This window comes from Glycine soja, unplaced genomic scaffold (genome assembly GCF_004193775.1).
Source record: "Glycine soja cultivar W05 unplaced genomic scaffold, ASM419377v2 tig00106154_1_pilon, whole genome shotgun sequence".
In the NCBI taxonomy this organism is placed as follows: Eukaryota; Viridiplantae; Streptophyta; class Magnoliopsida; order Fabales; family Fabaceae; genus Glycine; species Glycine soja.
This window is the reverse complement of record NW_021144630.1, coordinates 31,036-49,299: the sequence shown is the minus strand read 5'-3', so window position 1 is coordinate 49,299 and position 18,264 is coordinate 31,036. Positions and strand designations below refer to the sequence as shown.

General features: G+C 41.7%; 1 non-coding gene across 1 annotated transcript; it reads right to left on the bottom strand.

Moving 5' to 3' along the window:
• Positions 1–5,603: 5,603 nt before the first annotated feature.
• Positions 5,604–5,710, bottom strand: LOC114404742. Its single transcript, XR_003665129.1, has one exon. It is a non-coding gene; the product is annotated as a small nucleolar RNA R71 (small nucleolar RNA).
• Between the last annotated feature and the right edge of the window lie 12,554 nt (positions 5,711–18,264).

The following is an 18,264-nucleotide window of genomic DNA, read 5'->3' as shown; positions in this document are numbered from 1 at the left end:
TTTTCATCCTTAGAGTGTGCGCCCATCTTGCGACAGTACATCTTGAGATGGTTTTTGGGACAAGTCGTCCCTTTATACTTGTCGAAGTCCGGGACTTTGAACTTCGGGGGAATAACAACATCGGGTACCAAGCAAAGGTCCGTCATGTCTGCGAACGGATAGTCCCCAAATCCTTCCACGGCTCTCAATCTTTCCTCGAGGAGATCGAGCTTCCTCCTTTCTTCAGTTGCCGGGGGCGGTCCTTCCGTGGACAAAACTATTGGTTGTGTCGCGATGTTGGGTTGAGGCAACGTGCTGGGTGCCTGCCCTTCGGGGATCGGGGGATAGAACTCGACATCCCTTCGAGCATAGTCTTGAGGGTCTTTGTGGACCCCGTCGGGCAGTTGAGGAGGCTCTCTTTCAAGGACGGGAGAAGCAATATGGCCCGCATCGTCTTGCAAGACGGGTGGTGAGTAGTTGGGCGGCAATCCATAAGGGTAAGCCGCTCGGTTGTATCCCAGGTGAGGGTTGCCATCGTGCCCCAGTGTGTCCCTTCCCCGTCCTACTATGTTTGAGGGAGGATGGTGCGCAGTTGCCAAGAGAGTTGGGTCTGCTTCGGCAGCCGAACTGACAGCGGCAGCGGTGGCCGCGTTTTTCTCCATGAGCTGCCTCATTCCTAACATGGCCTCCATCATGGAGGCCATCTGTTCTTTCAGAGTCGACATGTCGGCTTTCATCTGTTCCTGTGTCTCCTCTTGATCACCCATCGTTCTAGATTTGGATCTGGTGCGATAGGGATGCCTTGTGGCGCGTTTAGTTATGGTGTTTTTCCCTAAAAAACCAAACGTGAGGAGTGGGTAAAGAAAGAAAGAATGCATGCTAGAGATAAAATGCATGAGTGATTTGATTCGCACAAGCTTTTTTGGAGTAGAAACATGGGACCAACTCATTTTATTTCAAAAAGTTGTATCTAGTCAAGGTCTAAGTGACCATACAAGTTTCCTAGCGATTTCTAATTATGTGGGCCATTAAGTCTATCATATGCTGACAATAGCCGAGAAGCCCATGAATTTCTTCGGGGGGGGAGTAGGTGTCCGCCATCGCCTTGGCCTTGGCTAACAATCGGGGAAGTTCTTGACTCCCGTTCAAGGTAAGAGCAAACCGATCCATCCACATGGTTGCCTCTTGGTGTAAAGAGTCGATCACCCTTCCTCTAGCCTCTTTTTCCGCGTATACTTGGCATACTCGTCCGCGACCCTATGCTCGTGGGCCGTGGCTAGACCTAACTCTTCTTGGTACTTGGCGTTGATAGCTAGCATGTTGGTCTCCGTCTCGCATAAATGCTGAGACAAGCTTCTTTTGGACCTTGAACAGGCAACTAACTCCTCTTTCAAAACCATGCTATGTGCTCGCGACTGGTCCCTCTCTTCCCTTCGCAGCTTGAGTTCATTGTTGCTACCCCACAGAGCTCCGCGAAATTTGTTCCGGCCATACTCTTCCTTGCGAGCCCTCTTGGTCTCTTGTTCAAGGGCTCTTGCGGTAGTTGCATTCTCTTCCCGTAATCTGGCACACTCCTTCCAGATGTGTGTAGCGGCCAACTTGAACTTCTCCTTGGCAAGTTTTGCCTTTCCTAACTCGCTTTTGAGAGCTTGGACTTCTTCGTCCTCTTCCGGTGCTTCAAAACTCTCTTCGCTGACGACTTTTAACTTGGCGAGCCAATCTAAACCTCGTATATGAACTTTCAGCCATTCATGGTAACCACCAATGATGCCATTACGAATGCCCCTAAGTTCTTGATCTTTCCTTAACGGGGTTTCCCATGCCTTATGGATTCTTTGTATAGCCTTGAAATTTTGTGCACCGAAATCCCTCACAAGGAAAGGAGACATGCTTTCTTCCATCGGTGCTTCCCTCATGGGGTACCCTAGTTGTCTTATAGCGAGCGCAGGATTGTAGTTAATACAACCCCTCGTTCCTATTAGCGGAATGTTTGGGTACCCTCCACATGAGAAAAGGACTCCCTCCTTTCCTTCCTTCCATCGGGGGAACCAATTGATTGTTCTACCTCCTATCCCAGCCAAAAGCTGGTCCCAATCTATTCTCCTCTTTCCAGTACACGAGCGATGGCTCTGGAGCGGACATGGATGCCTTATGTCTTGCTGGAACAGGTGTGAAACCAACCAAACACAGAGGGCGGGCAAGCAACAGATGATCCGTGCGCTACTCTTTTTGCACCTTCGGTTAAATGTGTCAAACAAATCTGCCAAGACAGCTACCACCGGACTTTCCTTGCTATGGTGGTATGCAAGGAAAGCGTCGATTTCTGCTAGGTCCACCAAACCATCTACGTTTGGAAAGAGGACAACCCCAAAAATTAGCAAAGCTAACACATCCATAAACGGGACCCAATCTCCTTGATTGGCCATACCCATCGCCTTGTCTTCTAGGTACTTCCGTGGTAGGCCCGCTATGCCGTTTCGAGTCTGTTTTATGCGATCCAAACCTCTTGCTGAATCCTTGACCACAGTTGCAATTCTTCTCAAAGAGGGGAGACATCCGGAGGAAAGGTATGGTTTTCTTCCCCCGATAGGACATCCTAGAATTTCCTCAAATTCTTCAATGGTTGGTACCAATTGGAAGTCTCCGAACGTGAAGCATCTCAAAGGCTGGTCGTAGTATTGGGTGAGTGATGCAATGGCTTCTATGGATGCCTCTGCTATGGTCAACTCTAAGATCTTTCCGTAAGTCTTGCGGAAGGCTTGCATTTGGAGAGGTTCCATCAACCGCCCTAATTCCTTGATGCTGGTGGTATCTAGGCTTTTAACCTTGACTTGGTAAAACCTCTTGCCGGTTTGATTTGTCCCCATGCTTACTAAAGTGAGACAAAAAGCTGGTGCAAATCAAAACTCCGATATCTCATGGGTGGAATGGATGAATGCATGAAGGAATGCATATGACACAACTGTAATTTAAGAATGCGGGTGCCCGGGTGATGTGCCATCATTTTCTTCTATTTTCTAAACCCTTTTTGCACCATTTTAATTATTGATTGGTCTTAATTGTCAATTAATTAGGCAGTTTTATTATTTGGGCTCATTTAGCTAATTTGATGCTTTTAATCTAATTTCAGGAATTAATGAAACATTGGGCTTAATCCGGATTTTGGTTCTGGACTTGAAGAGGGCAAATAAAGCAGCGCTTACCTTAGTTAATTTCTAATTAGGAAATTTCGCAATTTTATTTTATGTTGTTCAGTGTTTATTTCGTTTTGGGCCAGAGTATTGTAATAGGGCCCAGTGACTTTGAGTGACTCTTTTTAAATAGCTGCCTTGGGATTCGTGCAGGGCATTCTATTCTGCTATGCTATTTTCATTATTCAGAGCTTTGGTTTTAGGTTTTCACGTTTTTCTGTGCCCTTGTTACAGTTTTCGTTCTTAATGCAAATTTCCGTTTTCTGCTTCTAATTACGAGTTCATTCTTGCTTCTTCTTCTACTTTCATTTACGTTTCTGTTCATTTACGTTTATGTTCATTTACGTTCTGGTTCATTTACGTTTCTACTTCATGTTTCATTTGCGTTTTCTGTTTGAATCCATGGAAGGCTAGATTTTCTGGTGTTGTTTCCTTTTGAGGACGAAGCCCAACTCTCTTTGAGGTTTCGTTTGTAATGTGGTTTCCTGACAGTTTTCCCTTCACCAGTTATCCCAATTTCGTGAATATTAATCAGTGCACGCTTCGTGTTCGATTAATTGCCTCTGAGCCTAACTTGCGTTCATGCTTAATGGGCGAAGGGCTAACTGGTGTATGTGGTGCCTAATCACGTATAGAAAACCCTAAGTTGATTTTCGCTTAGTGAATTGAAATAGGGTTGGATTAAGTGGTTGACTGTTAGGAACGAATTCTCCATAACCCAGGATAAGAGAGTGGCTTCTGAATCAGAGGAAACAACCCGTTTTTAATATTAGTAGTTTCGAATTCCATTTTATTTGTTCTGCTCTTTAATTACCAAACAACCAAACCCCCCCCCCCCCATCGTTACTGTTACTGCAAGTATATTATGAACATTTGGCTTGTCACTGCTCGTTGGGAAACGACCTAGGATCACTTCCTAGTTACTGCATTTTCATGTTTATTTGATTCGGGTACGGCCTCGATCAAATTTGGCGCCGTTGCCGGGGAGCAGTGTCCAAAGGTTCATAATAGCTAGCTAGTGTTGTGTGTTTAATCCTTTCGTGTTTTATGTTTAATTGTTAATATTGTGTTAGTATGTGTGTTAGTGTTGTTTAGTGTCCTTGTATTTTGTGTAATGTGTGTTCTGTTTCAGTTTTACCATTAAGCGTTTCCCCTGTTTCAGTCTTGGGTGTTTTGCTGTGAAGATTGTGCTTGAAAACAGAGTAGTAGTAGAAATCAGCTTGCGGAAAAACAGAGTAGTAGTAGAAATCAATTAGAGACGGATTTTAGCGACCACCCATGCTGAATTATTTGGGATTTTTTGTTTTAGTAGCTAGGGTTGTTATTTTTGGCTGAATTTTTTTGTGGTAACTTCTTTTAATCCATATTTTGTGGGAAAAATAGCTAGAGCCTTTAGTTTGGTCAGATTTGAAAGTTCCAAAAAACTAGCAAATTTTGTGTTTGTCAAAACTTCAAACGGCCATAACTTTTGCTCCGGTTATCAAAATCGCAATTATTATATATGCATTTGGGGTAGAAAAAAATTTCCTACGCCGTGGCAGCCGGCCTATGGCCGGCTGTGGTCTCCATCGTCCAAAAAAAGCGATTCTGTCAAAAGTTTTTTATTTTTCAAGTTTTATTCACTTATTTTTCTTAACCTACCAATCTTAGCTTTCATAGTTAGACTTTGAATTTTTGTCTGAAATTTTTTGTGCTATCTTCTCATCATTTTATAGGGTTGCTCACAAAATTTCAAGTCATTTGGATATCATTTGAGGGTAGCTGTAGTTCAAACCTACACCTTTATTTACATGACAAGGCAACTAGTGGTGTGCATGCTGAATGTAGTGTATGACTAGAGGCAATCCATCTGACTTACAACCCTTTGATCCTGAGATAGATAGGACATTTCATAGATTAGTTAGGCATCATTTTATACCTTTTGATCATTCTGAGCATTCCATAACTGGAGAATCTGTGCATTCTGTGATTGGTGATTTTGAACATCCTGATCTTGAGCATTATAATTTTGAGCATTCTGATTCTGAGCATTCTGATTTTTCACATTCTGAGAACATGGCACAACCTCCACCTCGTGAGAGGACTCTAAGGGAAATGGCTGCACCTGATTTCACCTATGAAAGCTTGTGCATCCAATACCCTGATGAGGATGTCCCATATGTTCTTAAAACTGGACTGATTCATTTGCTTCCAAAGTTTCATGGCCTTGCAGGTGAAGACCCGCACAAACATTTGAAAGAATTTCACATTGTCTGCTCCACCATGAAACCCCCAGATGTCCAAGAGGATCACATATTTCTGAAGGCTTTTCCTCATTCATTAGAGGGAGTGGCAAAGGACTGGCTGTATTACCTTGCTCCAAGGTCCATCACGAGCTGGGATGACCTTAAGAGAGTATTCTTAGAAAAATTTTTCCCTGCTTCCAGGACCACAGCCATCAGGAAGGATATCTCAGGTATTAGACAACTCAGTGGGGAGAGCCTGTATGAGTACTGGGAGAGATTTAAGAAACTATGTGCCAGTTGCCCCCACCATCAGATTTCAGAACAGCTTCTTCTCCAATATTTTTATGAAGGACTCAGTAATATGGAGAGAAGTATGATAGATGGTGCCAGTGGTGGAGCCCTTGGAGACATGACTCCTGCTGAAGCCAGAAATTTAATTGAGAAGATGGCCTCCAACTCCCAGCAGTTTAGTGCCAGAAATGATGCCATAGTCATTAGAGGAGTGCATGAGGTAGCTACAAACCCATCTGCATCATCTGAAACTAAGAAGCTTGAAGGGAAACTGGATGCGTTGGTCAACTTGGTAACCCAGCTGGCCTTGAATCAGAAATATGTACCTGTCGCAAGGGTTTGTGGTTTGTGCTCCTCTGCTGACCACCATACAGACCTTTGCCCTTCCATGCAGCAACCTGGAGCAATTGAGCAGCCTGAAGCTTATGCTGCAAATATTTACAATAAACCTCCTCAACCTCAGCAGCAAAATCAACCACAGCAGAGCAATTATGACCTTTCCAGCAACAGATACAACCCTGGATGGAGGAATCACCCTAACCTCAGATGGTCCAGCCCTCAGTAACAACAACAGCAGCCTGCTCCTTCCTTCCAAAATGCTGCTGGCCCAAGCAGACCATACATTCCTCCACCAATCCAACAACAACAACAACCCCAGAAACAGCCAACAGTTGAGGCCCCTCCACAACCTTCCCTCGAAGAACTTGTGAGGCAAATGACTATGCAGAACATGCAGTTTCAGCAAGAGACCAGAGCCTCCATTCAGAGCTTAACCAATCAGATGGGACAATTAGCTACCCAATTGAATCAACAACAGTCCCAGAATTCTGACAAGCTGCCTTCTCAAGCTGTCCAAAATCCCAAAAATGTCAGTGCCATTTCATTGAGGTCGGGAAAGCAGTGTCAAGGACCTCAACCCGCATCACCTTCCTCATCTGCAAATGAACCTGCCAAACTTCACTCTATTCCAGAAAAAGGTGATGACAAAAATCTACCTAACAATTTCTGTGCAGGTGAATCTTCTTCCATAGGTAATTCTGATTTGCAGAAGCAGCACATTCCCCCTCTTCCATTCCCTCCAAGAGCAGTTTCCAACAAAAAAAATGGAAGAGGCAGAGAAAGAGATATTGGAAACGTTTAGAAAACTAGAGGTAAACATACCTCTGTTGGATGCAATAAAGCAAATTCCAAGATATGCCAAATTCTTGAAGGAGTTGTGCACTAATAAGCGGAAGCTTAAAGGAAGTGAATGCATTAGCATGGGCAGAAATGTCTCCGCATTGATTGGTAAATCTGTTCCTCAAATTCCTGAAAAATGCAAAGATCCAGGTACATTCAGCATACCTTGTATTATAGGGAATAATAAGTTTGACAATGCCATGCTAGATTTAGGAGCCTCTGTTAGTGTTATGCCTCTGTCGATTTTTAATTCTCTATCTTTAGGTCCCTTGTAGTCAACTGATGTGGTAATTCATTTAGCTAATAGAAGTGTTGCCTATCCTGTTGGTTTCATAGAAGATGTCTTAGTTAGAGTTGGTGAACTGATTTTCCCTGTTGATTTTTATATCTTGAATATGGAAGATGGATTTTCTCAAGGATCAGTTCCCATCATTCTAGGCAGACCCTTTATGAAAACTGCTAGAACTAAGATAGATGTTTATGCAGGCACACTGTCCATGGAGTTTGGTGATATAACTGTTCATTTTAATATTCTGGATGCTATGAAATACCCATCTGAAGATCTTTCTGTATTTCGTGCTGAAATAATTGTCCATGTTGTTGATGAATACATGACTGATCTTTATTCTAATCTGCATGCCTCTCACTCTTCATGCATTGAGTCTGAAATTGTATTTGATCATATGTCTGAATTTGATGCTGAGAGTGAATCTGAAAGTGATATTGATTGCATGCCTGGTGGTGGTGTTTTACCTCTTGAGATTGATTTTATAGAGTCAGATAGGACTAACCATGTTTCAGGAAGTACACATACCTCTGACTTTCTTTATGAGGTAAAGGCTGAGAAACCATCTCCTTCTACCACTGTCCAGCCGACCACACCAGAATTGAAGCCTCTGCCATCAAATTTAAAATACGCTTACTTGGATGATAGCAAGAGTTTTCCAGTGATTATATCTGCCTCCCTTGCTGATGAGCAAGAGGAGAAGTTGTTGTCAGTTCTCAAGAAGCATAAGAAGGCTATAGGCTGGATCCTGGCGGACATTCCTGGTATTAGCCCATCCACATGTATGCATCGAATAAATTTAGAGGATGGAGCTAAACCACAGAGAAGACTCAACCCGGTGATTCTTGATGTAGTGAAGAAGGAGATAACCAAGCTTTTGCAAGCTGGGATCATTTATCCTATCTCCGACAGCCAATGGGTGAGTCCCGTCCAGGTAGTCTCGAAAAAGACTGGCCTCACAGTGATCAGAAATGAGAAGGAGGAGCTGATTCCTACTCGGGTGCAGAACAGTTGGAGAGTCTGCATTGACTATAGGAGGCTGAACCAGGTTACCAAAAAGGACCATTTTCCCCTGCAAAAGGCTAAGTATGGGGGGTTTTGATGTGCCATCATTTTCTTCTATTTTCTAAACCCTTTTTGCACCATTTTAATTATTGATTGGTCTTAATTGTCAATTAATTAGGCAGTTTTATTATTTGGGCTCATTTAGCTAATTTGATGTTTTTAATCTAATTTCAGGAATTAATGAAACATTGGGCTTAATCCGGATTTTGGTTCTGGACTTGAAGAGGGCAAATAAAGCAGCGCTTACCTCAGTTAATTTCTAATTAGGAAATTTCGCAATTTTATTTTATGTTGTTCAGTGTTTATTTCGTTTTGGGCCAGAGTATTGTAATAGGGCCCAGTGACTTTGAGTGACTCTTTTTAAATAGCTGCCTTGGGATTCGTGCAGGGCATTCTATTCTGCTATGCTATTTTCATTATTCAGAGCTTTGGTTTTAGGTTTTCACGTTTTTCTGTGCCCTTGTTACAGTTTTCGTTCTTAATGCAAATTTCCATTTTCTGCTTCTAATTACGAGTTCATTCTTGCTTCTTCTTCTACTTTCATTTACGTTTCTGTTCATTTACGTTTCTGTTCATTTATGTTTCTGTTCATTTACGTTCTTGTTCATTTACGTTTCTGCTTCGTGTTTCATTTGCGTTTTCTGTTTGAATCCATGGAAGGCTAGATTTTCTAGTGTTGTTTCCTTTTGAGGACGAAGCCCAACTCTCTTTGAGGTTTCGTTTGTAATGTGGTTTCCTGGCAGTTTTCCCTTCACCAGTTATCCCAATTTCGTGAATATTAATCAGTGCACGCTTCGTGTTCGATTAATTGCCTCTGAGCCTAACTTGCGTTCATGCTTAATGGGCGAAGGGCTAACTGGTGTATGTGGTGCCTAATCACGTATTGAAAACCCTAAGTTGATTTTCGCTTAGTGAATTGAAATAGGGTTGGATTAAGTGGTTGACTGTTAGGAACGAATTCTCCATAACCCAGGATAAGAGAGTGGCTTCTGAATCAGAGGAAACAACCCGTTTTTAATATTAGTAGTTTCGTATTCCATTTTATTTGTTCTGCTCTTTAATTACCAAACAACCAAACCCCCCCCCCCCCCATCGTTACTGTTACTGCAAGTATATTATGAACATTTGGCTTGTCACTGCTCGTTGGGAAACGACCTAGGATCACTTCCTAGTTACTGCATTTTCATGTTTATTTGATTCGGGTACGGCCTCGATCACCGGGACATTGTCTCCTTTATAGACACAACGTCTAGGGGTAGCAAAGTGCCCCAACGTGTGTATTTAAAACGGTGACCCGGACGCTCCATTGATTTGTCTATAGAGGGGATCAAGACAGAACCCCTATGCGATGCATATGCAAAAGGCGCAATAGCATGACAATATTCACTGAACATAAGAAAAAGGGTATATGATATTTATGCATGGCAGTGTGAAAAATGGCACGCAGCGTGTTTGCTCCGTGCCCCTATTTAAGGGACCTATAAGGGAGAGACCTAACTAGGAATTTAGCAATAACCCCCAAGGTAGTCATATCTCTCTTGATAGTTTCTAGAGATATTATCCCCTTTGAAGAACATACGGCAGCAGTAGGGACTACTAGCAATAATATGTTTTCAAAGAGGAAAACTCTAGATGAGGGTTCACTGTAATCAAGCAAGTCGGAGACCTAGCATGATCACAGATTCACCTCCACTCCTTATGTTCCTATGAACCCGGGTATAGGGCCCTTTTTCAACTCATAGTGTGTGCAAATAGTGTTGGTGTTTGTGTGCATCAAATGAATAAATATTTACCTCATGCATACATTTTAAAACGCACTAAAAGCAACAAAGAGTTTATGTACACAAGAATATAATGAAGGGAAACCAACAAAGGGGTAAGTCACGGTAAAACATTGCACAAGATTAAATGGCCTAACTCTCTAAAAATTCTCCCTAGTGGAGTCGCCAACTGTCACAACCTACCCTTCGGCACGACCGTTCCAAGGGACGGCAGCCTTTAATTGAACGTGCAAACATGACTTTGATTTTTTATGTTCCCTTTTTATGTCTTTATATCCTTTATACCCTTTTTATATTTTTTCTCTTTTTGTGGTCGACAAGGGTGTTTCCCTTTGCTCCTACGTATTCCTCAATTGCGATGAGGAAATCAGACCTACGTAGTTCTTTTTTATCAAGTGATTCTTTTTTTACTTAAAAGGTGATCATTTTAAGGCGTTGGACCTTGAGAATGATCCATTTTACTTAGTAAGAAATTGAAATGACAAACTTCAAAAACCTATTTTTATGGACGAGCTTGACTAGGCGAGTTGATTTTAGCCTTAGTTTCACTTTAGTTATTAGTCAATTCAATTAAGAATGAGAAATCCCAAAGAGAAAACGTCCGATTGATTTTCCGCTTTATTTTACTAAAAGACGTTTTTTTTTTATTATTATATTATTATTTTACCTCTTTTTTGATTTCCAACGTGGTTACGGCACGACCGAACGATCGGAATTCATTTTAACCGAAGTTAACGGATAATGCAATTCAAACGATCGGTGGAAATTTATTTTATTTTTAGGTTAAGCGAGAAATGACTTAAATAAAATGGTTTAAGCACGTCAAAAGGGGGTATAAAAAGTAAATGAAACGAGAATAAAAATACACGAAACACAATGTGGACCACCACGGGTACATAGAATGAATCGAAAAGCTTGGTTCGAGGTACTTACCCGTTGAAGATCGAAGAACGATGAAGAACGAATGAAGAACGTCGAAGAACGGTCGAAAACTTCGCGAAATTCCTTACGGAAACGTTACGGAAACGTTTCGGAAGCGCCTCGGCTTAGATTTTCTTCACGGAAACAATTTTTCCAAGCAAATTCGAAAGAGAGAGAAGTGCCTAAGGGGCTGAACCCTTTTTCACTTCACTTCTTCCCCTATTTATAGAAAATTGGGGGAGAAGCTTGCCACCCAGCTCGCCCAGGCGAGCAGGGTTGCTTCCTCCAGAAGCAACAACCTTCTGGAAGAATCTTCTGGAGGGCCCAAGTGGGCCTGGTTGCTATTTGCACCCCCATTTTTACTAAGTACACCCCCTGCCTTTTTTGGTGATTCTTTTTTCGTAAAGTTACGGAAACTTACGAATTTCGTAACGATACTTGTTTTCTTTCCGTAATGTTACGGAACCTTGTGGATTACATAATCATCCCCTTTTTGACTTACGGAATGTTACGGAACCTCACTAATTGTGCAACGATGCTTCCATTTGATTTCCGGTGTGTCACAGAACCTTACGGGTTGTGCATCAATATTTTCTTTTGTCTTCCGACACGTCCCGGAATTTCACAAATTGCCTAATGATGGGTGCCAAGCACTTTACAAGGACCAAACAAAGGTCGCATGTCATCAAGCAAAGGTCCCCGGACGAAATTAGGGTATGACATACAGGACCCTTAGAGATAACTCACATCAAGCTAGTGACGTTAAAGAAGTGCTTACTGGGAGGCAACCCAACTCTTCTTACCGTTCTCAATCATTTTATGTTGTTTTAATGCATATTAGTTAGGTTGTGTTCATTTGACACTGCTAGACTAGAGTGAAAAAGCATGATTTTAATGGAAAAAAGGGTTGGCCATAGTTTTCTCTGGAGCTAAGGATGGGAAAGACTTAGAAAAATTTTCAGTCATCCAACTCGCTCAGCATGACACCCACGCTAAGCCAGACATAGCCTATGCGCTGAGCGAGCAACACTGTCGCTAAGCGCACCAACCCCTCATCTAGTGGCTGATGGGGTCTCACTAAGCGATCACATGCGCTAAGCCCAAAACCTTCTCGGGTTGTGCATTTATTGAAATTGGGCTAAGCGAGCTAGCTCGCTAAGCGCAAAATCCTCCCTGTCTGGGCTTTAATGGTAATTGAGCTAAGCGAGATCATCTCGCTAAGCCCGAAAGCCTCTCTGGAATGGCAATTGCGATAAGCGAGACCATCTCGCTAATCGCCATCCCACTACTGCATCCTCATTCATTTAATTCGCTAAGCGCGCCACGGCTCACTTAGCGGAAGCTGCAGACCAATCAGAGTTGCAGAACTCGCTAAGCGCGTACCTGGGCGCTAAGCCCAAAACCCTCATGGGTTCACAATTTGGATAATTGGGCTAAGCGAGTTTGTTTCACTAAGCGCGTGAATTCAAATTCTGAAAATTCAAATGTCACAGAGTGCTCGCTTAACGCGACACTCGCGCTTAGCGAGCAAATCGAAACTGCAAAAGGAAAACATAACAGGCTTACGACAGTTACATTTTGAATCACTATAATTGCATTCTTGTCTGCTAATCATTTGCACAGTGCATCATTGCATTCTACTGCCTTGCCTTTTCAGTTCATCTCTGCAATCCCAAGTATGTTTTCTTTTCCCTCTCTTGTTAATTTTCATTCTTGAACCCTAGGGTAGAGGACTTAAAAAGTTTCATTTTGATTATGTACGTTTGTTGCAGTTGATGATTGTTGGTTCCTTCTCTTGTTAGTATGATGTTAGATATATAATTTAGGTTGCAACGAGGGTTAAGCCTCAAGCTTCCAAGCCTGAATAGTGGTTTAGAGAGTTGAGGTTGACAAGCCCCAATTTGTAGGTTTTGCGATGAACTCACTAAGCGAGCCAGCCTTGCTAAGTGAGTTCATCCATTTTGATGAATTTCTGGGTTTCAAGATGAACTCGCTAAGCGTGCTCTACTCCACTAAGCGAGTTCATCAAATTTGTTTAAATTTCTGCATTTTGTATGAACTCGCTAAGCCACTACACTACGGCTTTGAGAGTCTTTGAATTTTGCTTTTATATTTATGGGTTTGTATGAACTCGCTAAGCCGGCCATCCGCACATAGCAAGCACAGTTAGTTAGTTCTGAAACTTAGAGGCTTTTTGCATTCCCTCTATGGCTTAGCGACCATGGCTCGCTAAGCCCAAATACGCATATGGAATAAAATTGGGATAAGCGAGACATGCTCGCTAAGCCCAAGATAGTTTAGTTTTCTGTATGTTTTGTTCATGCACTAAGCGAGCCATACCCGCTAAGCACAAATACCTCTCTGTCATAGAATAAGGCTTAGTGAGCCTGTCTTACTAAGCCCTTAGTGTTAGCAGTAGTGAGTCTCACTAAGCGCCAACTGGCGCTAAGCCACCCTGCGCGCTAAGCACAATTACCTCTTGTTAGTCGCTTTATACAACTAAATTTTCTATAGAAATCATTTTCCAAAACTTGTATAGTTCCCCGATTTATGGTTATTTTGTAGTGATTTTTGTAAATAAATTTTGTTTTATGGATAAAGCTGTCTCTAGAATATGTCCATTGGATTTAATGATGAAATATGTGCAATTTCAAGTGAAAAAGATGCTAAGTCATGAAGTGCCAAAAGTGACAGTTGAGCTTAGTTCATCAGTGGGCTAAGCGTGCTTCCATCGCTAAGCGCAGCTTCAGTGCGCTTAGCATGACAAAAAAATCTGGTAGGGCATCAGCATCAAAGCAGCGTGCTAAGCGCGAGATCAGTGTGCTAAGCATAGCAGGTGCATTCAACCAGGCTAAGCACGAGATTGATGCTAAGCCCAATTCCACTTACCCGCGCTAAGCGCGAGGGTGGCGCTAAGCGTAACGTTGCGAATTTAGAACCTATTTAAAGCCTGTCTTGTGCAAAATTAGGGTACACTTTGCAGAGAAGGCCAGGGCACAGAATTCCACAGCAGCCACAGTGCCTATTTCGGGAAAAGAGCTCTGGAGGCAGCAAGAGGAGCAGCTTTTGCAGAGATACCTAGGGTTTGCAAGCTTATTATTGTTAGGGTTTCTTCTGTAATGGCTGGCTGAACACCCTTGTGGGGGATTTCAAATGAACAGCTGATGTAAATACCTAATATCTAATTGATTGTGTTTTTTTGTGTTCAATGCTTGATGTTTGTATGCTTTTGGTCTGATCACCCATTTGTGTTCATAGTTAGGTGACTTTAGCATTGGGAAATGTACTGTTGCCTTAGAACTTGATTGAAGCAGGATCAAAACTTAGTCTTACATGAGGGATCTGCGGGTTAAGTTTTGGTTTTAAATATGTTGTTACCATAATGCTGTTTAGTTTAGGCCTAGTCTTACATGAGGGATCTGCGGACGAAGCTTAGGCTAAATTAGGCTAAACTTTCATAAGCTACTTGAGCTGAGTCTAGTCTTACATGAGGGATCTACGGACAAAACTCAGTTTAAGTTAGTCTAAACCAAAGAGGACTGTCTAAATTGGGCCTAGTCTTACATGAGGGATTTGTAGATGAAGCTTGGATTAATTCGGCCTGACGAGGGATCGAAGGCTTAATAATTTAGGCTACAACATAGAACACAAGAGCACGATTGATTAGAGAAATATATTTCTATGCATTAGCTTGTTTGTTAGAAAGACCCAACATTTCTACCTACTGCTGTCATTTTATTTACCTTGCATTTTATAGTTTTTAGCATAAAAGTTTAGTTTAAATTTTGTTTGAAATTATCACTCATACATGTTCTCTCAACAATGCTTCATTTCTGAACTTAATTCACGCTAACATTGGTTCCATGTGTTCGATACTCGGATTCATCTGTTTTAATTTTTAAATACTTAACGATCCGATTCGCTTTCCGGCAACCCGAATTTCCCCTGAATATATTTGGACGAAGAAGAAAAAAAACAAAAGTGGAATAAAAAGTAACTGTAGGGGAAGTCCAACAAAGTATTTATGGCGCCGTTGTCGGGGAACTAAACTGTTACTATAGTTTAGTTCAGTTTGCAGCATTGCTTTAATTTTACTTTTTCATTTTTTTTATTCTTTTGACTAACATAGTAGCTTTAGTACATTCATTGTTCTTTTGAATTGGATAACTGTTATACTATTCTTGTATGCAAAGAAGATCTTCTGCAGGTGATTTGATTCCCATTGATTTGGAGATTAACGCCACTTGTAGAAGGCGTAAGCAAGAGAGAATTAGAAAATTTTTGTAGGATTTAGAGGCAGCAACAATTCCAGAGGAAGAACCTCAATATCTTTATAGATGGGTTAAGACCACAGTCCAAACAACTATTAGACGCTTTTGCAGGTGGGAAAATCAAATTAAAGACCCCTGAAGAAGCCATGGATCTCATTGAAAGTATGGCTGCAAGTGACATTGCTATTATGAGAGATAGAGCTCACATTCCTACCAAAAAGAGTTTATTGGAGTTAACCTCCCAAGATGCATTGTTGGCATAGAACAAATTGTTGTCTAAGCAGCTGGAAGCCTTGACTGAAACACTAAGTAAGTTGCCAACTCAAATTCATTCTGCACATACTTCACATGCTTCTATTTTGTAGGTTGCAGGATGTACCATCTGTGGAGGAGCTCATGAATCTGGATGTTGTATTCCTCTTGAAGAACACCCCGCTCGTGAAGTCAATTACATGGGAAATCAGCCCAGAAACAATTTTAATGCAGGAGAATTTTCTGGATTCCAACATGGCCAACAATATAATCAATAGCAGGGACAATGGAGGAACCACCCTGAAAATCAATTCAATAGAGATCAAGGTGGACCATCCATAAGGCCACAACAACAAGGGCCTAGTCTCTATGATCGCACAACGAAGCTGGAAGAGACTCTAGCTCAGTTTATGCAAGTTTCTATGTCCAATCAGAAGAGCACAAAGTCTGTCGTAAAGAATCTTGAGATCCAAGTGGGACAGCTTGCAAAGCAATTGGTGGATAGATCATCAAGCAGTTTTATAGCTAATACAGAGAAAAATCCCAAGGAGGAATGTAAAGCTGTGATGACTAGAAGTAGAATGGAAATCCAAGGAGATGATAGTGAAGCTGGAAAGAAGATGGAGGAACATAAACAACAGCTGCCACCTAAGCCAGCACTTGAACCTATTTCTAATTTTGTAGAACTTGAAGAGATTAATGAAGAGACTGAAGATGATAAGGAAGAAGAGACACCAATAAAAGAAAAAGAAAAAGAAAAAAAAAAGTTGAAAAATGAAAAACAAAAAGAGAAATTTGTTGATGATGATATAAGGAAAGGCAAGAGTGAAACAAACACTGAAAAGAAGAAGGATACTACTCCAAATGAAGGCAAGGAAGTACCTTATCCCTTGGTACCTTCCCGAAAAGAGAAAGAAAGACATTTTGCCAGATTTCTTGATATCTTCAAGAAATTGAAAATGACTTTACCCTTTGGAGAAGCACTTCAACTAATGCCCCTCTATGCCAAATTTTTAAAAGATATGCTAACAAAGAAGAACCAATACATCCACAGTGACATGATTATGGTGGAAGGCAATTGTAGTGTTGTGATTCAACGCATTCTTCCGCCTAAGCACAAAGATCCTGGAGTTGTCACAATATCGTGTTCTATTGGTGAGGTTGCTGTAGGAAAAGCTCTCATAGATTTGGGAGCTAGTATCAACTTAATGCCTTTCTCCATGTGCCGACAACTTAGAGAGCTTGAGATATTGCCTACGCGCATGACCCCAGTTTGTAGATCGCTCCATCACAAGTCCGTATGGAGTGATTGAGGATGTTTTGGTGAAGGTGAAACACCTTATATTTCCAGCTGATTTTGTGATGATAGACATAGAAGAGGATGCTGATATTCCTCTCATTCTTGGTCGCCCATTCATGTCTACTGCAAGCTGTGTACTAGATATGGGAAAGAAGATGTTGCAAATGGGCATAAAAGATCTGAAAATCAGCTTTGATTTATTTCATGAAGATAAAGAGCCACCTGACCGGAATGTCTGTTTTAAAGTTCATGTGATGGAGGAAAGAAGACCTAAGAAGAAGGTTCTTGAAGTGGGAACATTATTGGATCTTGGATAACAAGATGATGTGTCAAGCTAGTGACGTTAAAGAAGCGTTTACTGGGAGGCAACCCAGCTTTTTTTCCCCTTCTCTATCTTCATTTTTTATTTCTTACATGTAGTTAGGACATCTTGCTTGTGATTGTGTTTGTGATTGATTTCAACTTGTTTAGTAATGAACAAAAAGGGTTTTTAAATTTTGTGTGAAGAGATAAGCAGAAAATGACTTAGAAAAATTTTCAGATTGCTTATCCGCTAAGCGCAAACCTTGCGCTAAGCGCCATCTCTTCACGCGCTAAGTCGAGCTAGCTCGCGCTAAGCGCAAAGACCCCTGATTGATTGGTTGAATGATTCAACTAAGCGCACATCACTGTGCTAAGCCCAACATCTTCATTGTAAGTTGCACCTTAAGCAGTGGGCTTAGCGTGGATAAGGCGCTAAGCGCCACTTCCTCTATGTGAAAATTTATTATAGCTGCACTAAGCGCGGCATCCTGCACTAATCTCTAGATTCATTCTATAAGTTGAGTTTTCAAGCTGAGCTTAGTAGGAAAGGATGCGTTAAGCGCCAACATCATTTTTTTTTGAAGCCATTGGAAGTGCGCTTAGCGCAGGTAGTGGCACTAAGCCTGAATCACTCACTGTAAGATGAAGCTTGATGTACGCTAAGCCTCGCATCTCAGGCTAAACGCATATTGCAGAAAGATTTTTGGGGTTACAGAAAGCGCTAAGCGCCACTGCCGCACTAAGCCCGATATGCTTACTGGAAGTTACGACTTCAAGTTGGGCTTAGCGCAAAGCTAGGCTAAGCGCTAGTGTTTTAAACTCAAACGTCATGTTGGCACACTAAGCGCAGCTGCGCACTAAGCACGCCATACGAATTTTGGTTTTTAAAAAGTAGAGCCAGAGGCACTTGGGTTGCTACCTTGGCACCCAAACCTCTGAAACCTCTCATCCCTGAGCATTCTTTTGTTTCTGTTGTGTGCTTACTGCTCCTCTGCATCCTTTGCTTCCTCAGACTCTGTATTACTCATCCAAGAAAGTTTCCTGATTTCCTTTTGCTTTGTATTTCATGCTTCACACCTTAGGATAGAGGATTTATGTTTTCTTAGCTAGTATTGTTGTAGGTCAAGTTACTTTAGTTTTAGGGTTAGGTATTTTAGGACTTTAGGTAGTTTAGAAGCCCATTACGGGCAATGTGGTCGAAAAGGGGTGAAAACCCTTGG